Source organism: Acipenser ruthenus, unplaced genomic scaffold (assembly GCF_902713425.1).
Source record: "Acipenser ruthenus unplaced genomic scaffold, fAciRut3.2 maternal haplotype, whole genome shotgun sequence".
In the NCBI taxonomy this organism is placed as follows: domain Eukaryota; kingdom Metazoa; phylum Chordata; class Actinopteri; order Acipenseriformes; family Acipenseridae; genus Acipenser; species Acipenser ruthenus.
The window spans coordinates 102,489-127,498 of NW_026707499.1; the positions used below are offsets into that span (position 1 = coordinate 102,489).

At 41.0% G+C, this 25,010-nt stretch overlaps 1 pseudogene; it reads left to right on the top strand.

The window, feature by feature from the left end:
* Positions 1–25,010, top strand: part of LOC117409551 (solute carrier family 49 member A3-like) — a 37,453-nt pseudogene that overhangs the window by 9,258 nt on the left and 3,185 nt on the right.

The following is a 25,010-nucleotide window of genomic DNA, read 5'->3' on the forward strand; positions in this document are numbered from 1 at the left end:
CCCCTCTAGTCAGTGCCTTGAAAAATTGCGTTAGGAAGCAGTCATTTGTCATTTCCACCATTTCAATTTCGTTTGTTGTGCTCCCCACCTGGTTCTCCCATTTTATACAGGGGAAGTTGAAATCCCCCATTAGTATGGCTTCTCCTTTTCTATACGCATTTCGAATGTCATTGTATAACAGATTATTTTGCTCAGCGTCTGAATTTGGCGGTCTATAGCGTGCTCCTATTATTGTGCCCTTTGAATTTTTGTCCATTATTCTGACCCATATTGATTCGCCGTTGTTTTCTTTGTCCAGATTTAACACCTGGGCTTCAAGACTATTTCTTATGTGTAGCGCTACCGCTCCACCTCTTCTGTCCTGCCTGTCTTTCCTATATAGTGTGTACCCACTAATATTACATTCGTCTCCATCACTCTCAGACAACCAAGTTTCTGTAACACCGATCACATCGTAGTTACTTGTTACTGCAGTAGCTTCAAGTTCTAACATTTTGTTTCTGAGACTTCTAGCATTAAGATAAATACATTTAATAGTTGTCTTACTTGAGTTGTTGCCCTTGTTTTGATGTGGTCTCCCTTCTGTTTTTTTGTTTTCTCCCCCCTTCCTTTCTAATGTTGTTGTAGCTGACACCCTGGGATCCTTCAATAAGCTGCTTGATGAGATTCTGGGATCAATAAGCTACTAACAATCAAACGAGCAAGATGGGCTGAATGGCCTCCTCTCGTTTGTAAACTTTCTTATGTTCTTATGAGTCGTCTTGTGTACTGACAGATACGTGCCTCCACCAAGATGGCCGACTTTCTGTTTTCCCGCCCACCGTCGAGTCAACCCGTCTATGGGGAGGAGTACTACCAACCTTACACAGCGCCCTTTTTGGTTGGGAAGGAGATTTACAACATTGATCCTTTCTCTCTTTGTCACAGATGTACTTGCTATCAGTGTACACTCCGTACTGGGTATTTCATGCTGAAAAGAAAGTATGTCAGGACAACTCTGTTAAACGAGTGAAAATAACAAAAGCACAGTGATAAACTAGGCGACTGCAAGATTGAATGCAATTAGGATCAGCAATGAGCAATTAACATCATTTGTCACGTCTGTTTAAAATAAAAGCTAAACGAAACAGGCTCACTAAGATATGAAGGTAAAAACAAGTGACATTGTTTTGTAATTAACAGCTTTTTTCTGAGTTTAATTAGGAAACAGAATCGTCTCAAAATTATTTTACGTTGTGATCAAAAATAAAATCAGAAAACTTCAAGCTCTATTTATAAGTTTAAAATCAATTCACAGTGGTAGCCAATGTATCAAGGCCAGAATTAGTGTTAGGCTCACTTGTGTTTGATTATATAACTGTCTTGTCCCAGCTTGGCAAACAGTTAAAGTATTGTACATGGGATACATGAATAAACCAGTTAATAATTTAATTATAGTTTTTTGTTGTCCATGGACAAAATGTTATTTGTGCCATGTTTAAAGGTTCATATTTTTTGTATTTCAGTTATGGCTGAGTTTTGCCCCTGTTGCTGACCAGACTGCTAAGTACTTTGAACTTTCCCTGGACCAGGTGAACTGGTTGTCTCTGATATTCCTGGTTGTAGCTATTCCTGTTGGGTTTGGAACCACATGGATGCTTGACACTTTGGGTCTGCGAACTTCAGTAAGTAATGAATGTTAATACATGATTGTATAATATGTTGTTATATTGTGTAAACTACACAAATGAATTGGTTGTAAGGATATTATTTAGTTGACAATGTAATTCAATTATTTAATTCTTTCAAACTTTTAATTTGCATTTTACAATCTTTTTTTGGATAAAAAGAAAATAAAATATCTTAAAGGGGCGTTCACACCGGACGCAGCGCGCACACCGCCTGCTTGCGCGCCGCGCTGCAGTACTGTTCACACCAAACGCGGCAGGGTAAAGTCAGTGGGCGGTCTATTGTTACGTCACGGCTGCAGGTACAGTAAATGCCAGCGGGAAAATAAAACTCTTTTGACAGAACTGAAGACACTGACAAAAGACAACACTGAGGAGCAAAACATTATAAATATTTTTTTATAAAACCTAATTGTAACCCCACACCACCACAATCACCCCCCCTCCTTTTTTAATTAATTTTGTTCAAAACTGTTAAAATATAATATATGTACACCAAATAAAACGTTTTGCTTTATTTTTTTAAAAGTTTGTCTGCATTTAATTTATACCCCAAAAAATGCTTCCGTTATAGTAGCAGGTGCATAATTATTTTCAATGTGGAGTTTAGCACAAAATATATATTATCTCATTTACGTAATTATGTATATTTAGTATTCACTCTGTAATCCCATTTGTACACCCACAGACCTCCATGCTGCAGCTTTTTTATTAATATCGCGGTGACTATTAATTGTTGTATTATACAAAGCGGGGAAATCTGAAATTTAAAGCTAACAGCTTTTCCTCCATTTTATTTTTTTTATTTCTTCCCCGCAAAGGAACCTCCTACTTTTCCCTGATTGGCTGTTGGTAGGTTACGTCACGAAGTAGCGCGACAAAAGTTGAAAATATTTTATCTCTTGCGCGCCGCGTCCCTCTGCCGCTGCGCGTAACCGCCTTCATTGAAAACCATTGCTAGTGCCGTGCCTGAAGCCATCTTTTATCTGTATTTTAGTACTGTATGTACGATTGTAGGCTATAAATCAATATGTTTGAAGTGCCATTTGTGTTTGTAGTTGTTAGCTACAGTGCCTTGCATAAGTATTCACCCCCCTTGGACTTTTCTACATTTTGTAGTGTTACAACCTGGAATTAAAATTGATTTAATTGGGATTTTTACACAACATACTTAACACTTTGAAGGTGCAAAATATTTTTTTATTGTGACACAAAAGTTAATTAAACAAAAAAAGACATTTGTTGGTTACACAAGTATTCACCCCCCTGAGTCAATACTTGGTAGAAGCACCTTTGGCAGCAATTACAGCTGTGAGTCTTTTTGGGTAAGTCTGTACCAGCTTTGCACATCTGGATCCTGCAATTTTTGCCCATTCTTCTTGGCAAAATTGCTCAAGCTCTATCAAGTTGGATGGGGACCGTTGGTGAACAGCAATTTTCAAGTCTTGCCACAGATTCTCAATTGGATTGAGGTCTGGGCTTTGACTGGGCCATTCTAAGACATTCAGGTTCTTGTTTTTAAACCACTCCAGTGTAGCTTTGGCTGTGTGTTTAGGGTCATTGTCCTGCTGGAAGGTGAACCTCCACCCCAGTCCCAGGTCTCTTGCAGACTGAAACAGGTTTTCCTCTAGAATTTCCCTGTATTTGGCTCCATCCATCTTGCCCTCAATCCTGACCAGTTTCCCAGTCCCTGCCGAAAAGCATCCCCATAACATGATGCTGCCACCACCATGCTTCACCGTGGGGATGGTGTTCTTACGGTGTTCTTTGGCTTTGCACCACACATAGCGTTTTGCGCTAAGGCCAAAAAGTTCAATTTTGGTCTCATCAGACCAGAGAACCTTTTTCCACATGTTTGCTGTGACTCCCACATGCCTTTTGGCAAAATCCAAACAGGATTTTTTTTTTTCAGCAATGGCTTTCTTCTAGCCACTCTTCCATAAAGCCCAGCTTTGTGGAGTGTCCGGGTGTGGCGGAGTGTCCCGCCCCTATTATTATTATTTGTATTTTTGTTTGCGGTGCGTATTTTATTATATTTAAAACCCCTGTGAGGATGCATGACTGATCAGCTACTGATTATTTAAGTAGCTGACAGTCATGCATCCTTACCAAACGTGTGCAGACTCTGGCCGAGGGGTAATAAGATAATTAACAACTAGTTAATCCCTTGGCCAGAGTATAAGAAGCGGCAGCTGTCCGTTCTGTGGTTGTTGAGTGTAGAGAGTACGGGGAGCGGAGAGAAAGAAGGACATTTAAAAACAATTGCTAAAACGTGCGGGAGCTGCCTCTGCCTCCGCCACTTCCACCGCTTCCACCACCAGGAGCAGAGCAGCGGGAGCTGCCTCTACCTCCACCACCTCTAGGGGCAGAGCAGCAGGAGCTGCCTCTGCCTCCGCCACCTCCACCTCCAGGAGCAGAGCAGCAGGAGCTGCCTCTGTCTCCGCCACCTCCACCGCTTCCACCACCAGGAGCAGAGCAGCGGGAGCTGCCTCTGCCTCCGCCACCTCCACCGCTTCCACCACCAGGAGCAGAGCAGCGGGAGCTGCCTTTGCCTCCATCGCCTCTAGGGGCAGAGCAGCAGGAGCTGCCTCTGCCTCCGCCACCTCCACCAGCAGAGGGTGAATGCATGCTGGTTCTGTCTCAACCGCCGTGGGAGGACTGCTTGCCCCTCCCACCTCCACCAGGAGAGGGTGAATGCCTGCTGGTTCCGTCTCAAGCGCCGTGGGAGGACTGCTTACCGCTCCCAGCTCCACCAGCAGAGGGTGAATTCCTGCTGGTTCCGCCTCAACCGCTGTGGGAGGATTGCTTGACCCTCCCACCTCCACCAGCAGAGGGTGAATACCTGCTGGTTCCGCCTCAACCACCGTTGGAGGACTGCTTGCCCCTCCCACCTCCACCAGCAGAGGGTGAATACCTGCTGGTTCCATCTCCATCTCCACCAGCAGAGGGTGAATACCTGCTGGTTCCATCTCCATCTCCACCAGCAGAGGGTGAATACCTGCTGGTTCCATCTCCATCTCCACCAGCAGAGGGTGAATACCTGCTGGTTCCATCTCCATCTCCACCAGCAGAGGGTGAATACCTGCTGGTTCCACATCCATCGTGGACTCCATTCAACTAATTATGTGACTTTTGAAGGCAATTGGTTGCACCAGAGCTTATTTAGGGGTGTCACAGCAAAGGGGGTGAATACTTGTGCAATCAAGACTTTTCAGTTTTTTATTTGTAAATAATTTTGAAAAATATGTAGATTTTTTTCCCCACTTCGACATTATGGACTATTTTGTGTAGATCAGTGACAAAAAATCCTAATTTAAATCCATTTTAATTCCAGGTTGTAACACTACAAAATGTGGAAAAGTCCAAGGGGGGTGAATACTTATGCAAGGCACTGTATATTATACATGTATAGGCCTACCATGTATGTAACACTTCATTATATATTTATTAACCTTTTAAAATTACGATAGAACTCCCCAACCCAATACACAATTTGTTTATAATTAATTGTTCGGTGAATCGTCTAATCATGCATTTTCTCTGGTACTCTTTGCTCACCTCTGCGATAAATAAACTCAACATGAATAGAAGTAGCCACTGAACACTTACAGTATGATAAGAACATTTTATATGCATACAAACATGTGATGAAAGTGTATGTTGTACATAAAGTGTGGGGGGAGTCTGACAACATTAAATACGTTTAGGCAAATTCCATGTCAATCACATTCCTCATGGATCTGTGTACGCCCTTGTACACCTGTTCTTCCTTCTTGTGTGGATAAGACACAGGTGTTAAAGCCAAGGACGCATTGCAAATCTGCAATCACCTAAGGAAACTTTATTGTAAAATCTAATATGTTGTTTTCTATACCAATATTTCTGTTGTATAATTCAAATGAAATCTATAGTAGAGGTCAGCTGTCATATAATGTACATAGAATTCAAAGAGGCTACAGTTACATTGATAATTTCTTGATAGTAACATTACACTTTGTGCAAATAGCGGTATATTATTTTATCAATACAGCAAATGTTCCGTAAGGTTACAAATGGTTAAAACAAGTGAATAAATCTTCATAACCACAAGTATAGAAAAGGCTAAAATATTTTCATAACTACAAATACTGAATTATCCAGGTTGTCTGTAAGAAATTAACTCTGGTCCTGTACACTCTCTTTATCTGTATCGTCTGTTAAATTTCTGTTTCAAGGTGAGTTATATACTGTTTCCTGAATTAAAACCCTCCTTTTCCAAGTGCAAATTAACTCCTGATAAGTTATGACAATTAACACAGATTTGCTTTTAAATTCCCACGCAAACAAAAGAAGCACTGCACGTTAAGATATTAACATAATTTCAGAAATCACATTAGGACGATTATTTAATAATGAGGTAGGCATAATGACCACTTGAAAATGCCAAAATCAATGTAACATACCGATTTCTTAATTAACACTGGAGTTATCACTTATGACCTTTTGAAAATCCTGCCCAATACAGACTGATTCTTTCCTGGGCTCAAGAGCATCAAGCCCTAGAGGGCTTTGCTTGTTCATTGTCATCCTCTAACAGTGACAAATCAGAGACACTATTTGGCTGCGGGTTGTCCCCTTGTCCTTCCTTCTTTGTCGCCCCCCGCCCCCCCAACACAACCTTTTGGGACCTGGGTGTAAAGGAAAAACTGTTCATTACTTGTGTTAACAGGTGCCAAAACAGTGCAGGTGGCTAACAGGGAATATTTAAGCTTTTATTTACACATACTTTATTCACTAATAATACATTCAAACAGGATTTGGTTATCCAAAAAACAAGGCTGACAATACAATAAAGCTCAGTAGCTTTACATTTTAAGTTCCATTTCCTTCAATTTTGTATCTATCTATTTTGTATTTTGCAATCATTCAGATTTATTTTCCTCCAACCTGTCTGTCTATATCTGTTTTTACCTGGCTTTAACCTTTGAACTCTGCTGCCCCTACCTAATGTACTCATATAGGGGCTAACAGGATTGAAAGGTCACATTGTCACATGATGTGAATGGGATGAGTCTCTTCAGCGCTAGCTCAAAGAAAGCTGAAAGACATAAGATACAGTATATATAAAATGTGATTATTTCTCAATATTGGAGCAACAGGATCCAGAACAACTTCAAATGATTGTAAACATCATAAAAAGTAATGTAAAAAAATTATTAAAATTACATTTGAACAGACCTAAGGTTTCCACACACCAGGCGTGATGCGATTTTTCATTGGACAATAAGATACGTTCGCAGCAACATGACCATACACCCCAGAAGCGACACAGAGGTGATGCGACAGGTTTGGAAACTGCCAGATCTTTACAACTATTACAAATTACTATTAACAAAACTATGATCAAGACTGGCACATATTCGTCAACATGATGTGGAAATGATGAGTGTCTTCTCTAATAGTATTTCAACATACAGTTGTAGACAAAGGTTTACATACCCCAATTGAAATTTATAATTTATAGAAAGAATTTTAGGGAAAAAATCTTTTGTAGCAAAAGTTTTGCTTTTGTGGATGAAGAAAAAAAGTTACAAGAAATAGATGTCTACAATTATTTATTTCAGCAATTTTTTTTGCAAAACTACAAAAATGCTAATTGAAATGTATTCATACCCTTTGATGCTATGATAGTATTGTCTACAAGGTTCTAGAAATTTCAATATGATAATGCAGAACCTAATTCTAGAAAAGTCTAGAAAATTATGGATTGTAGGTGAACATTCTTAAAGTATAAAAGGGTTAGGCACAGGATGATTGCTGTCATTACCAATAAGTCAATATGGGAAAAATTTAAAGAGCTATGAAGACAGAAAATTATTTATTGTCATAAAGCTGGAGGATACAAGAAGATTTCCAAACATTTGAGTATCCCAATTTCAACTATTGTTTCTATTATCAAGAAGTACAAGACTCTTGGTACTGTCACAACAGTCACTCTGGAAGAATGAAGGTTCTTTCACCAAGAACAAGTAGAAGAATTGTGAGGAAGGTTAATAACAATATGAGATTGACTGCCAAAGATATTCAAAGTGAATTGGCTGCAAGTGGGACTGGGGTTTCATTTCAAGCATAGGTTGAGTATTGGTGAAGGTCTCAATGGTCGCAGGCCAAGGAAAAAGCCACTCTTAGGAAAACGTTTAAAGTTTGCAAAATGGCATTTGAACGATAGATATGAGTTCTGGTCAAAGGTTTTGTGGAGTGATGAAACAGAAATTGAGCCATTTGGTCATGCTGATAGTCGTTACCTTTGGAGAAAGTCTGGTGAGGCGTACAAAGAAAAGAACACCATACCTACTGTCAAGTATGGAGGTGGTAATGTCCTTACTGTTATTCCTCTAATAGCACAGGAAATATAGTTCTAATACATGGTAAAATGGATTCCAAAGCATACCGAAAGATATTGGCCAATCATCTGAAACCCTCCACTACAAAACTTGGTTTAAAGCACAACTGGACATTCCAACATGACAACGATCATAAGCACACATCAAAATCTACTTCAGAATGGTTAAAGAAGAATAAAATCAAGGTTCTGGAATGGCCTAGTCAACTCCCTGATCTAAATCCAATAGAAATCCTCCGAATTTGAACTGGAACAATTCTGCGTTGAAGAATGGTCAGAAATCACTAAAGAATCATGCCAAAAGCTCATAGACAAATATCCTAGTTGTTTATTGCTAACGGTACCTCAACTAGATATTCATTTCAATTTCCTTGTCAGGATATGAATTCTTTTGAATAAGCATTTTTTGAGTTTTGCAAAAAAAATTGCTGAAATAATTGTAGACATCTGTAACTTTTTTTTTCCTCCTCCACAAAGCAAAACCTTTGCTACAAAAGATGTTTCCTATAATTCTTTGTTTTTGAGAAATTTCTAGAAATTATAAATTTCCATTGGGGTATGTAAACTTTTGACTACAACTGTATATGGCAATAAATCATACATACCAGGCTTATCCAGTTCCTTCAAAATTGACTCCCATATATTGTCTTTCAAATCTGCATCTTTATAATTACGATGACCTTTATCATAAAGCTTTGGGTATTTTTTCATCATTCTGGATACTGCTTCAGCCTGCTGGACCACGTGCATTGAAGCTGTTCTCTGATTGGTTAATTCCCCAGTTGTCGCACGACAAATGGCAAAAATAGGATTCAATCCTATTTATTTCACGTCGCTCCGGTGCCACTCCCGCGTCGCCTGTGGTGTGAAAGATACTTATCGAAAGTATAGGTTCTAGTCATTTTGTCGCATCATGTCTGGTGGGTACCAGCCTTTACTCTATAAAGTTGACTAAATCTGCAGCCAGATGTTTCAGACACTAGCTTAAAGGAAATCTATTTTTATTGCTTTGAAAAAGCAACAACAGTAGGTGAAATGTATTACATTTTATGAATAAAATATTGTTATATTGGAATGTGTTGTGCAGTGTAAAAATGAGATTTTGATAACAGCAGCTAGCAACTCATGATAATTTGACACATTTGACAAAGACTGCTCCCATCAGATTTGTTAAGTAACTTATGTAAACAAGTGTTATTTCTCATTTTCTTTTTTCAGTGGTGTAAAAGGGGAAGTGGTTTAAATGGTTTATCACAAACGGCATCTGCAACAAAGTTATTCTAATTGCTGCCTCTTACTACTATGCTTGCCATAAATGTGCTATAATAACCACCAATGTCACAGGAAACAGCCGACTGTGTGTAAAATGGTATTTGTGTTGAAAAAAAAAGTTTCCAAAAAATCTACATTATATATATATGTATATATAATATACATTATATATATATTCATGTACATGTATATACATAACAAAATGTATGCTAAGTAAGGGGGGGGGGGGGGGGGGCAGCATATAAAAAGTTTACGCACCACTTATTTAGAGAACACATCTCAAACCCCAGTACACTAGAGCAGCCATTTTGAAAAAAGCTTTGAAACAGAGTTTAAAGATAAGGGTAAAAAGTTGTCAGGATGTTAACAATGAAAAGAAAATGTACAGGTACGTTATTTAAACAGTTGTAGAAACATGTGGGGATGTATAATGCAATATTTTTCGGAACCCCGCTACTTACTCTTTAAGCAACTGGTTTTATTAAAAAAAAAAAAAGGTCCTGCTGTTGTCTTGTGTTTCAGTTGATCCTGAGCTCCTGGTTGAACATGACTGGTAGTATTCTGCGCTTCCTCAGTATTCTTGATAACATCCCTGTAGGACTGAGAAACTACCCTCTGCTGATGGCTGGGCAGACCCTGTGTGCCTTGGCACAGCCACTAGTCCTCCTCTCACCCACCAAACTGGCAGCAATTTGGTTTCCAGAGAATCAGAGAGCCACTGCCAATATGATCGCCTCCATGTGTAAGTGGTGTGGTGAGCAAGTGGGCAAATGCATTTGAGTATTTATTGCCCTTGGTAAGTGGAATTCCTAATTTGTAGGTCTGTTCCATAGCAATTTTTATTGTAGAATATTGTTTGAGTGGAAGAAGAATTGAAGCCAACAGTGCAAGTACTTGAGTCCCAACATTATTGAAAACCAGAAAAGCGTTTTAAGTTTCTTATAGTCTCTAATAGGAGTAACATAATCATGTTGTGACTAGGAGCCATATATACTGCTCAGAGTGATTAAAGACAGTATATGTACTTGCAAAAATGCCGGGTCTATCTAGAACAGGGGTGGGCAATTGCGGTCCTGGAGGGCCAGTGTCCCCCCTGGTTTTTGTTCCCTGTGCCCTAAATTACTTAATTGCACCAATTAAGTTCTTATTATAAGCTTAATTGGTTAGTTGGAATGAACACCAGGAGGGACACCGGCCCTCCAGGACCGGACTTGCCCACCCCTGATCTAGAATGTATAGTTTAGGACAGTATTGGAGGGTATTAAACCAGTCAAAAACATCAATATACCTTGGAATAATAAGCGTGTGACCTTTACATCTTTTAAATCCAAGTAATTCTACATACTTGATTGGAAGTCATTATAAATGCATGGCCATTAAGTACCAATAACATATTGGATAGTCAGATACGTTATGTCTGTATGGATTTGCAGCCATTATGAAGTGTTACCCATAAGAGGTTTGACTAAATTAGACTAAAGCCCCTTTCACATTGGCATGATCTACCTGGGTAAGAACCTACCCGGGCAGGACCCGGTGTCATGTGGGTTGGGTACATGATTTCACACTGCTTTTGATAAATCAATGCCCCGGAAGGAGCTTGTTACAGACACTTCCGTCCAAGCTTCTCTGGATTGAACCGTTGACCCAAATGTTGCTCAGAGCAAATGTTTCTTCATCCCTGCTGCAATCTGGCTCATGCTGTGTCTCAAACAACAAAAATATGGCTACTTTCACGCAGACGTGGCTGTTTGTTATTGCGTTGGCTCATGAACGGCTGTCAAGCATTCTGTCTCGCTCAACCTGGGTCAAAGCGTGTCGACCCACATCCTGAGGTGGGTCACTGGGTTAACCCGGGTCTGACTTGGGTACGTGGTTTCACACCACGCGGGATTGTGACCATTTAGCCAGGACCCAGGTCCGGACCCTGGTAGGAGGCTTTAGTTTACAAAAGCTATTTGCAAAAAGTTTGTCACTACTTTACAGATTTTTATTTTAGTACAGTGGTTCACTTACATCAGTCTTCCTCCAGGATATGTTACAACACTAAAGCTGTAGTATTTTTTTTAAATACCAGCAATATGCAAAACTTTTATTAACTTTCTCATTTTAGAAACTTTAACATGTATTTAAAGAAAATATATATATATATATATGTTTTGTCTGCTTTTCATTTTACATTTAAAACTAATTTGAACTTTTTGGTGGTCATCTACCATGGCAAAGAATTTAGAGTGTTATTTGAATATATTATTGCTCTAAAGAATATGATTATTACCCCAATTCAAATACATTTGCTGCAATAATTTTTATGTGTAATTTTAATATGTTTTTGGTTATGTAAGCATGTAAGATATAAGGGGAGCAGAATCATGGTGTTTTTTCTTTTTTTTTTTTTTTTTTTAGCTAACCCTTTGGGAATTCTGTTTGCCAATATTTTTTCACCGATGATTGTTGGAAGTAAAGAAAAAATACCGCAACTGGTAAGGAATCTGCCCGAGACTTCATGAAACCTGAATTAACTGGTCACCAAAGGGACAACTGTTTATTCAAGAACATCTGTTCAGAGATTTACAGGGTAGTTGGAGTAGGTGACAGCTTATTATTGTGGTATTTTACTGTATTTTATTCCTATTAAAATTATTACAAACCCTATTCGAAAAGATGTACTTGTACTTATGAAGGACCTCGTCTATAAATTTCTGGGGTGGTGTGACATTTTTGTTCAAAATTCCCCATGGGAGGGAAAGACCATGTCTCTTGAATATGTCAGAATATATCATTGAGGTTTTCCTGCTGAAATTTAAAAAAATAAAATGTTCTTGTTTTTTCAGCTGGGAATTTATACCATTCCAGCTGCCATCGTCTGTCTCCTAGCCACTGTGGGGATACGTAACAGAGTTCCCCCAACTCCCCCTTCCAACAGTGCTCTGGCTTCCAGCTCTGAGCCGTTCCTGGCTGGAGTGAAGCTGGTAAGGAGTACCAGGGAATGGTGGGCCTAGTAGACTGTTGGAGAGTTAGACTGGCCTTCTGTTCAAGCTGGAAATCACCACAATATCTCAGTACCTCTTCTCTGTGGGCTGCTTTTCAATGCCTTGTTATCATGCAAATGATCTCTAGCATTCATTAGAGTTAGACTAGATTGCCTAGGATATCTTAGGTCAGGTTCTAATTCAAATGTTTCTTTATCAAATGTGTTTTTAAACCAATGTTTTCAAAGTTATTAGGCTAAATCAAAGTTATTATGTTCTGAGTTGTGAAAAAGGGGACATCAAAGGCAATTAAGTTATTATGAACATTACAGACTGCCTTAGTCAATCTAGTTACAAATACCAGGGTGGATATCCTGCCGCAGATGGCCTGTGAATTTTTTTAAATATTATAACTTCAGCTTAGTTTGAAACAGCCAAATATAATACAATACAAAAAAAGCCAAAAGCACACATTTAATGAAATGTACTCAGACCAAGCTAGCATAAATGTGCTTTGTAGGATCTATTCCTAAAAGATAATTAAGCAGTTTTCTCTGTTTTATGTTACTTTCTTGGAGCCCTTTAGCCATGACTCTTTCAGTCCAATAAAATATATTTGAATGCATTAATGGTATTTTTTCTTTATTCTTTCTGCATGCGTCTGCAGCTGGTAAGAAACAAGCCATACATGATCCTGTTGACGTGTTTTGGGGCCGGGATTGGTATTTTCACCAGTTTTTCCACACTCCTACAGCAGATTCTATGTGTCAAAGGATACTCAAATGTAAGTGTTGGGGGAGGGAATTTCAGTTTATACCATATCTCTAGCAAAAAGGGGTGTAATGACTACTTTGTGTGCTATGTAAGAAAAACTTAAATTAGAGAAATAATTCATACAAACCATAAACCACAAGTTATCCATCATTCAGGAACCATTTGGTGGACTACAGGTAGCTATGTAAGCTTTTAGTCGAGTATCACCATAAAAAATATCACGTAACAAGTTGTTACACCCGTGCTAGAAACTCTAGATAAAGTTTCTTCTGACATAGAGACATCTCAAGTGCCATCTCCTGTTCACCTGATGAAACTACAGGTACAGCTGTCCCAGTCACAGACAGCCACCATAGAGATGTATTCAGCATATTAAACAGTTATTGTTCCACAAACGGTATGACCCTTCAGTTACAAGAAGGTCAGACTGTAGTCAACAATGCTGTCATTTCTTTGTCATCTGTTAACATAATATTTGAACACACTGGTAATCCATTGCAGAACTATAGGACTGTGACAGGGCGAAGTCCTAAAATGTAAATAGTGGGTGTGGGAATGTAAGGTTGGCAGGGATGGGGTTAAATCTGTCCCTGCCAACATTGCCCAATTAGGTAATTGAGTGCTAATTGGGGAGTGGCCACATGTATAACAAGGAAGCAAAATCCTTCGTGGATTGGGGTGTGCTGTGTTCTGTGATTTTTGTAACTTTTTTTTTTTTTTTTTAAATGCAGTCCTGCCCTGGGTCACAAGGGGCACTATCACAGTCCGACACTGCATGTGATAGGCTAGTCACTGGCAGGAAAGACTCTGAGACAGAAAGCTGCAGTTTTACGCGCAAAGTATTCTTTAATTAGCATATAACACAAAAACAAACAAACAGGGCACAAGGGCCAAAATAAAAGGTTCAAACAAAAAAAGAATAAACACTCATAGGCTGTAACCAGCCTATCACATGAGGTGTCGGAGTGGGACAGCCGGTCACATGAGGTGTCGGAGTGGGACAGCCTGTCACATGAGGTGTCGGAGTAGGATAGTGCCCCTTGTGACCCAAAAAAAAGAGAGTAAAATAAACACTTAAGCTGGGTATTCGCCTTCACTACCAAGTTACAAAACTCACAGCACAAACACTCATCACATCACATCATAACACAACCCCACCCAATAGTAATGGTATTTTCACATTTTTCTTTTAGGGTTATCAAGGATGGGAGGTTGTAGATTAGAATGAACCATAATAAATCTTTGTTTTCTCGTGTCAGGACCTCGCAGGGCTGTGTGGAGCATTGTTCGTTGTGTTTGGAATTCTCGGTGCCTTCCTCCTCGGGCTGTACGTGGACAGGACAAAGAAATTCATAGAAGTCACCAAAATCAGCTTCTGTCTGGCTGCACTGGCCAGCATTGCTTTTGCTGTGGTAAGTCAAGGGATTCTTCCGTTATTATCTCCCCTCGCTAGAGATTAATATCCCTGCAGGCAGTGGTATTGCACAGGTGGACGTCTGTATGTAAGTATATACAACACCTGTGTTTCATATAGTGCTGGGACAAATATCTGAATATTTGAACTAATATTTTTTGACATGCATTCGGATACCAAAATCAGATGTATGTATTCGCTAGAAATGACAAAAATACCTTGCACTTATTCACCACCTCACCAGAAGTTGCACAACACTTTCAGAAATGACAAATGAAAAAGAGCTCTGTGTGATTTGTAAGATTTATATATATAAATATATATATATATATATATATATATATATATATATATATATTATAAACAGGATCAACACAGCAGCTGTTGAGCCTCTATTTTTAAAAGTTTTAGACAGCAAAAAGTAAACAAATGAGATTATGTGCACACGCATAGTGATCTCTATGGAAAGCCATCTGGGGCAAAAACACATTGTGGTGTTCTGAAATGCCTCGCTTAAACAGTGCCCAACTTGCTGGAAATGTGTAGTGATTTTATATATTATATATATATATATTATTCCCCTTCATTTTACAATGGTATTTCCATGTTTGTTTTATTTGAAGTGTTTAAAGTTAAATTTCAGTTTTCATTTGCTTGTTCATTTACAAAAAGACACCAGTAAACCTTTATGAAAACGTGTCTATGGCCACTGTTTACTGTGCAGAAACTACAATGGCAAGGAATGTACAAAATAAATAAAATGCGGTTTCAACTTTATGTACTGTTTATTTCCGGAATAAACAGTTCAACGTTTAACTTGAACTGCTATTTGGCATCCTTTGTTTTGTAGTTAATTCACTAGAGTAAAGTAAGGCCGACACAACGTATTCTTTACTCCTGGGATATTTTTCTACTTTAACGTGTTACATAGTGTAGCGTCTTGCTGTAAAATAAATAGACAGACACACACAGGGGCCACGGCCACACCCCCTGCCCCTGCTGCTATGCTGTCTCTGCTTTTATTACTTTTTGAAAACAAACGAATATCTGAAAGACTATTTAAATTATGAGCGAATATCTGAACATGAAAACCCTGTGTTTGTCCCAGCACTAGTTTTTATATACGAGTAGAGAACTGCTTTTCAAACTATTATGAAACTTACTAAGAAGATGTAATTGAGTGTATATGAATCTGGGAGTATATGGAGTATTCAATTGTGATGAAACCTGGTTGGGACACATGTTATTGGGAGTATCAGAATAAAGTCCATTCTCATTAAGATGAACTCAGATAAAACACATTTTTTGATACTACAAATTTTCTACATGGTCCGGGACAAATTTAACAGTCGCTTATTGTAAATTACTTCTTACAGTACAAATTCACAACACAAATTTCCTGTTTGTGCAAATTATTTTGGAGCCCCACAGGGAAGTACCATTTGAGTAAAATGAATTGCCCTAGTTTGAACAGCTGAGTAATGTATTAACTTGCATCCAGATTACAGCCTCTGTTCTGTATTTTAGTGCTGTCTTGAGCCTACTGACCCTATGATGCATTTCGAGTTGCCACAGTGCTCTCACTTCAATGCCATTTCCATGTAGCAGTGCAAAAATGTGCACTATCCTTGCAGACAAAAGTAGAGGTTTTGAAAGCGGTGGATAATGTATCACCATGTAAAAAAAAAGAAAGATGTTTCTGTAGATTTCAACATTCCCCGTGACCACTTTCTCAACCATTTTAAAATACCAGAATACAAGAATACAGGCCGATGAACAGCACAACTATGGATGCAAGTCATCAGTGTTTCCAATTTGATCAATACCCTGATGCTAAAGGCTCCTTGGGACACGCAGGTTTTAAGTTGCAATGCATGCTTTTAAAAGTTCACTTACAACTGTATTTTCAATAAAATGCACAGTAATTTTACATTTATAATACTTTTGCTTGTACTGTAATTGAAATTTGGTTTCAGTGTTCTGTAACTTCAATAAAAACTGACAGTTTGCATTTGGCTTAGACTCCTGACAAAAAGAATTACTGATGAGATGAATTTGTGTGCAGGTCCCTTGAAATTCATATTAATGAGAGTTGACTCTATTTTGGTTTTTTACACACTTGATGATACAACTATTAATGGTGTATCAAAGAACAAATGTCCGAAATGTCACCCTGCATTGGTAGTAAATTAATATTCAGGGGTTTTATCTGCCCAGGCAGGACATATTGTTTATTAAAATATGTTCAATGTATTTCAAATAGTGATAATAATATATTTAAGGATGCTAATATATTTAGCAAGCAAATGGGACTGAGTGGGGTTAAATGGGTAATAAATACTTCCCCCTTAGGTGTTCTGCATTATTCTTCATCTCAAAAGGTATCTCAGATGAGGATCCAGGGCATTGCAGTGGCTGTGGTGTCTTCACTGTTTGGAATGTTTGGGTTTGCAATCTACCCAATCAGTATGGAGCTTGCTGTAGAGTGTTCTTATCCAATCGGGGAGGCAACATCTGCAGGGCTGATTTTTATTTCCGGGTAAGGACTAAAAAGCTACGCCCCCCCTTTTTTTTTTAAATGACTTTTTTTTTTCTTGAAATACGAATGATTAGACAGAATTTCCCAACAAAAAAATAATTACCAACAAAATAATTTGTTGGTAAAGGAATGGTGTGCAAGGTGAGAGTAGGTCTAAAGTGAGTATTGCATTGACTCCTATTGCATTCCTGAGGGTTAAGGCTGATACACACCAGATACTTTCATAACAACATGACTACGGCTGGAACGAAGGGTACATTTTGGTCTTCAAAAGTTCGGAACACATTACCGAAAGAAGGTTTGAACCTTCAATGGTACTCATTTGCATAATTTACTGATGACCGTCACCATAGCTACTAATTTATGTTTGATTGAAAATCCTAATTATCTTACAGGTAATCTATATAAATGGACTAAAACATTCACATGCAGTAATAGGTTATATAGAGCAGTAATCATGTTTTTATAATTTAAATAACAATAAACTTTGTTTATGTACATGTAATTGATGCTGCTTGTATACAGTAAGCTTGCATTGCAGGTTATCAGTCAGTCAAATTCTTTCAACATAACTGTTGATTAATTAGACATACGTATTAAACATAATAATGAATAAACAGCAAAACAGAACAGAGTAACAGTTCGATTAGAAACAAATACAGACCTATAATAAAAATGTCACTTCTGCGCAGCATGTAATAATGTATTATTTGCAATACTAAACCCAAAGTAATATAAGGAGGCAGTGCGGCTATGGAAAGGCATCCATTTGCTAAAATAAGTTTGCTGACGGTATGTACCTTAAACTTAGTTTTCTAAATAAAAATGATTAGTCTTAGTGTATATTTTTATATTTCATACTTATTCTACCATAACACTTCTCTTACAGCGTCTTGTACACTAGGTATTTGGTGTGTTAGGTTAAAAACAGTGTTGTGTACCGGCATGTTGTTGAACCAGATGTTTATGAAGCAGGGGTCAAAGGTCTGGCGGGAGAGCAGTGATATGTTCCTGTGAGTTACCTGGCTGGTAGCAGGCTGAACTATCCGTTCTATAAAATATCATTGTTTATTACTACAGTTTTGTGGCAGGTTGGCTGGGTGGTGTGAATTCACAGACCCGGAAGTAGACAGACACAGACAGCACTGGGGTATGAATGCACTGCTTGCACGTTTTAATGATAAATAAACAAAACAAAGGTTTGACAAAACAGAATACTGATACAAAAGCAAATGGCACGATGGCCAAAAAAATCAACAAATAACGTGATGGTGTAAACCAGCACGGGTAGCAATTGTTATTATTTTATATTTTAATTCTCTGTAACTCACAGCTCTCGTTCCACCTCTGAACACACCACCCCCATTCAGCCACAGCTGTGGGTTTTTATACATGTGACCGTCTCCAAATTAGCAATAAATTAATTAATTTAGAGATGGTCACATTCCACACAAGTTTAGTATTGAGAGGGAATTTTAACCCCATCCATGCTGCAAAATAACAATAATACAACATTGTGTTTTTACAAACTAAACAATACGTTTTAAATAATAACACAACAAATACAAACTAAACAATACGTTTTAAATAATAACACAACTCTGACAGTGAAGGCAGGAGCAGCAGGTAGTCTCTGGCAGTGGAGGTGGGAGCAGCAGGTAGTCTCCCTCTGTCTCTGGAGACTGGTGCGGCTCTCCCTCGGTTGCTGGAGACTACCTGCTGCTCCTGCCCTTCACTGTTAGAGGAAGATTACCTGCTGCTTTGTTGTGTCCAGCAGCAGCAGTTGTGCTGCCGGAAATTCTGGGGCAAGAGCCCAAGAGAAAGGAGCCACCAGCTTCCTTTCTTGGGTTCTGGACACACAGGCTTCGCTTCTTGGGCTGTGGGGGCTGTGGATGCTCTGGTTCCCCCCTCTTGGACTGTGGACACTCCGTCAACCCCCTTTTGGGATCTGGATGCTCCGCCTCCACTCTCTTGTGCTGTGGATGCTCGGGCTCCCCCCTCTTGGACTGTGGACGCTCGGGCTCCCCCCCTTATGGTTGCTGGACGCTCTGGCTCCCCCTTCTGGGCGCTGGATGCTCGGGTTCCCCCCTTTCTGGGCGTTGGATGCTTGGGCTTCCCCCTTCTGGGTGCTGGACGCTCGGGCTTCCCCTTCTGGGCGCTGGAAACTCAGGCTCCCCCCTTCTGGGTGCTGGAGACATTGGTACCTGGGCAGCTGTTCTCTTCAGGTCTGCCTCTAAGTAGCAGAGGACCACCTCTGCAATTTCCTCCAGCGGTCTTGGGCTGTGACCTTGCTGCCAGTCCTCCCATTCGTCCCCATTCCTTTGCCACAGGGCATTAATAGTTATTGGGATGGTCTGGTCCTCTAGCCCGGATTTGCCATAATCCAGTTCCACAGTTGGCCTGACTAGCTCCACCTCCAATTTTTTTCCTTATTTTTTTTCCCATTTCTCTTTTCATTTTTAGGCTTCCTGAGAGAAGCCGAGAAAAAAAAGCGGATCTGAGCAATACACATACACCCTGCACCACAGAGATAACACAGACATAAACAGACAAGATAGCTGCTTCCGCATCCAGAGCTCAAAGAATATCACAGACATTTGAAGAGCCTTTTGAGATGTTATAGGAATAAAATAATGACTTGGATCGCATTATTATGGAGTTTGATGATAAACTGAGTGATAAGGAGATGATTTATTATTATTTGTTTATTTAGCAGACGCCTTTATCCAAGGCGACTTACAGAGACTCGGGTGTGTGAACTATGCATCAGCTGCAGTGTCACTTACAACTACGTCTCACCTGAAAGACGGAGCACAAGGAGGTTAAGTGACTTGCTCAGGGTCACACAATGAGTCAGTGGCTGAGGTGGGATTTGAACCAGGGACCTCCTGGTTACAAGCCCTTTTCTTTAACCACTGGACCACACAGCCTCCTCGATACTAATACAGATTTATCAGTATGCACGACTATGAAAAGGTATGTGAAAAATACAGTGAACAAGTGGTGGGGTGGGGTGGGGTGAGGTGGGGCGGGGCTGGAGATGCATGTACTGAGTGTCCTGTTGATATGCAGTGCCTTTTAAACCTGTTTTACTGTGAAAAAAAAATACTTTTAAACAGCGCGTGTAAAATAAACAGCGTGTGTGAAAATAAATTGGACCTGATGTGCCTGAGAGGTACTGAATAAATTGACTGCTAAGGGTTAAGCCTCCAACAAGGGACAATGTCCTTCATAGGCGGCCGAAGCCACCGAGCTCCGTTTAAAAATTGACCTGCCAGGAAATGAGCTCCTGGGGAGAGTGAATCAATCTTAATATGACAAGCGAAATGGCTGCCAAATAGACCTTTTAATGTAGAGGGGGATTTCCCTCCATCAAATAGGTCCTGTAAAAATTGCAGTATAACTGCCATGAGACAGGTCGTGGATCAAAACCCTTAGGCAGACACCACGTTTGAAAAACGCCACTTGTACACATACTGGGAACATGTAAATGCCACTCTGGCATTCTGCAAGGTGTCAATGACCCTATTTGATAACCCCAGACGGCTCAAATATTGCCATTCAGGGGCCATACCCAGAGCTGCAGGCTCGATGCGTCGGGATGCCACAATGCCCCCCTGCGCCTGACTGAGCAGGTCGTGCATTTCAGCAAGCTCCATGGCTGGCCGCTCAGGATCTGTATTAGGGTTGAAGACCACAGTTTCCTGGGCCAATAAGAGGCTACTTAATAGCACCCTGGCCCGGTCCTGTCTGATCTTTTCCAGACACAGCGGAAGCATCGCGAGTGACAGAAAGGCATACAGAAGCTGCCTCAGCCACTGGTGTGCCAAGGCATCTATTGCCAGCGGGTCCCCGGCTCCTGTTATGGAGGACTAGAGGGGACAATGGGTTGATTCTTGGGAAGCAAAACGGTCCACCTGTACTCTCCCGAATCTTTGCCAAATGAGGCTCATCACTTCTGAGTGAAGCCTCCATTCTGAGGCACTGGGGACTGACCTTGAAATGATGTCTGCTGCCCAATGCAGATGTACTGCTTGCAGTGAGAGGAGGTGATGGTGCGCCCAAAGCAACAGCTTGCGGGCTACCCGATGGAGACTGCAGTCCCGCCTGGTGGTTTATGTAAGCCACCATGGTAGTGTTGTTCGAACGGACAAGCACGTGTCTCCCCAGAACCTGTAAAAAAATTCTGAAAGGCTAGAACATTGCATGCAGCTCCAAAATATTTACATGGAGACCCTGCCATGGGGGTTTCTATACTCATTGTGCTCCCCTTCCGTTACAGACTGCACCTCAGCCGAGGCTGGATGCATCCGTGGTGATAACCTTCCTTCAGGTAATGCTGCCCAGCGCTACGCCTAAGCACAGATGAGCAGGCTGTGTCCACCAGGATAGTGCCTGCAGACAGTGCCGAGACACAGTTAACAGGTGGCCTGGGTTCAATGCGGGCTGAAAAACCCTGCTGTTGAACCAGGCTTGGAGAGAGCGCATGTGCAGAAGACCCAAAGGAAGAGTCTGGGAAGCTGCTGCCATCAAGCCAAGGAGCTGCTAAAATGTCACAACTATGAACTTTTCTTTGAGCCGGCTCCTGCTAAAGTCAGAGGGGGTTCTCACAACCCACCCTGTCAACCTCTAATCGACAGATACAGAGGTTCAAAGTCTTGACTGTGCAGCAGCTGTGCCTTCTCTGAGGCTGCTGGAACCTTGGCCACCAGCTTGGTGCAGGTCTACATACTGGAGGCGGCCATTTGGGAAGCAGGTGCACCAATTCCTTTGTAGACTCTCGCTCATGGTGAGAGTGCTGCAGCATATCATCTACTGCAGGAGCAAAAGTGTGTCCTGGAGTAATGGGAGCATCCAGCAATGGTGCCTTGACCTCATCCGCTATATGTGCTTGGGACAGCCAGAGCTGCCTTCTTGCGGCTACTAACGCAGCAAGGTTCCTGCCCACTGCCTGCCCGTTGAACTTTGGTATATAGAGCAGGTTCTTATTCACCAACCGCAGCTCCTCGAGCTGCTGTGGTGTGGGTCTGTGGCTCTATGATAGAAACTTTAACAAACAGTTCTGGTAAGCTATCAAGATACTGTTGTAGTTGCCCAGTCGTGCAGCGAATCCACTGGCTGAGTAAGCCTTCTTGAGAATCGTCTCCGAAACCCTGCATTGTTTATTCGGGCAGGTAGCGTCTTTGTTCAAAAGCGCTACCTTTGGAGCTTGTACCAGTGATGCAATAGCTGCATCTATTGGAGGAAAATAAGCCAAGCCAAGCTTTTCCACCTCATGCAAACTGTACAGCATCCCCAAGGAACATGAAGCAGCAGGCGCTGTAGCCGGGTGACCCCAGGATGAGTGGACCTTGAAAAGAAAAATAAAGGTGTACTGGAGGAGACACTTGAGAGGGAGCGGGATCGGGATCATCCTTGAAAATAGAGTGCTTCTGTTTGTCATCTACAGGCCATGGGACCTGTAAGACGTCAGTGGCCCTCTTAATCAGTGGCATAAGCTCTGCTGACTACTGGTGTTGCTATCTGTGTCTCCCTCCTCAGAGGGGAACTCTTGATCGTCCTCCGAGACGGCGATAGACAGCAGATCTTCTTGCTGCCATTCTACGTGTGCTACTCCCTGTTGCTGTAAAGGCACAGAGGGAGCAAGTGGAGCAGTGCGCTCATGCAGTAGCTCAGCTAACACGTTGCCCTGTTGGGAGACCGCCTCCCAGAGCATATCCAGCAGCTCGGAGCTCTCTCATTTATGAAACCGGTGGTTTTCTTTCTCCCTAGGCACAGAGCCCTCAGGGGAGGATACAACCCTCTATTTTTGACCTGAGGATGAAGGGGAGCTTTGTCAAGGTGGAATGGATGAAAATCATGCTACAGAGCTGTGAGACACTCGTTTCTCCAGCGTGCCCTTAGAAAAAGATGTACGGAACTCACAGGAGTTGTGGTTAACATGCTCCGGACCCAAACAGGCAGCACATCTGCCATGCCTCCCTCCATGGGGAGGGACGTCTTGCATATATCGCAAGAATGAAACCCTGGCATAATGTAACAACAGTGGTGTACAATTTAAACATAAACATACTATACGCTCAGCTGTAATTACTATAACAGTATAGCGTATAGTACTAATAACCAAAAAAGACTACTGAACAGTGCACTGTAATACGTCAACAGTGGCAAGTCACTCTGACCAGATCCACTGATACTAGACCAGGAATGGTACTGTTTAGCCTTGGTTACTTTTAAGTACCTGCACAGTGTACGCACTAGTACAGTACTGTGCAGAAAATTATTTGTACGGCACGGCACACATTGTACGGTGATATCACGGTGCGGTGCACAATGCATGGTACACACGGTACGGTGCAAACGGTATGGTGCAAGGCACGGTACATTACTGTTGCAGTAACCTTGTTCACTAAGAATGGTGGTAGATCAGTGACCTACAGTTACTGAAGAAGCAATATACAGGGATGACCACCTGTATAGCTACTGGCTTAACCAAACACAGCCATAAGACTAGAGGAAGCCTGCTGTCTAAGCCCTGACAGCCTTCGCAGTGGCACTGCGAGCAGAAACCAGAGCGGCAATGAAACACTGCGGGAAGGACTGCGAGCAATCAGACCCGAAGCAGAGCTGAGCCCAGCGACTATTAGTGAATCGGCAAAGTACTGGTGGGAACAGGAGCAGGTCTGGGACCTACAGTTACCACAGGAGTGATATAGGGATGCCCACATATGTTGGCTGTTGGCTAACAAACAGTTCAAAAAACCGAGGAAAGCCTACTGCTAGAGCCCTAACAGTCTTCACACTAATTCTGCAAGCAGATCTTAATGCGGCAACGAGACACTGTGGGGGAAACTGCAAGCAGCTTGACCCATGCGTGCGTCTTGGTCTAATGCGGGGACAGCTGAGCCCCGGCAGCCCGCATTAGTATTTCTCTGGAAAAAACTGAAAATACACACAGAGAAAAACAATTTTCCTCACACAATACAGTAACCAAACAATTACCGTTATTTTAGATTTGGTTTTTATAACAAAAAAACGATTTTTTTATTTTGAAGCTTCAACCGAAGCTAGCAGCTTAAGTAGCCAACTTAAGGTGTTCGATCCCGCGGACGTGGCAGCTGAGCCGTTGGCTTGATGCGGGCACAAGGGCCGCTAAGGGACTTCATGAAAAACCATGTCTGAGTGCACAATACGTGAAAGTAGTAATTACTACAAGCATGTAAAATTAATCACAATAAGTGTAAAACACAAGTGATAAAGTCAGATAGCGTGTCATTTATCTGTTTGTAGATCTCTCTCCTGCTTCAGGTCGGTGAAAAGAAAAATGATGACAATGTTTGTGTCAGCAGTCTTATGCCCTCGGGGGCGGGTGTGTTGATACATCTATTCAGGTTATATGGTATTAAAGGTTAAATATCCATTAGGTAATGGTTACATTTCGTAGATAGGGAACTGCCAGATCTATAAAACTATTAAAAATTGATATTGACAAATCTATGATTAAGGGACTGGTATGAACATAAGAACATAAGAAAGTTTACAAATGAGAGGAGGCCATTCAGCCCATCTTGCTCGATTGGTTGTTAGTAGCTTATTTATCCCAGCATCTCATCAAGCAGCTTCTTGAAGGATCCCAGGGTGTCAGCTTCAACAAAATTACTGGGGAGTTGGTTCCAGACCCTCACAATTCTCTGTGTAAAAATGTGCCTCCTATTTTCTGTTCTGAATGCTCCTTTATCTAATCTCCATTTGTGACCCCTGGTCCTTGTTTCTTTTCTCAGGTCGAAGAAGTCCCCTGGGTCGACATTGATTTTGAATGTTTGAATCAGATCGCTGCGTAGTCTTCTTTGTTCAAGACTAAATAGATTCAATTCTTTTAGCCTGTCTGCATACGACATGCCTTTTAAACCCGGGATAATTCTGGTTGCTCTTCTTTGCACTCTTTCTACAGCAGCAGTATCCTTTTTGTAACGAGGTGACCAGAACTGAA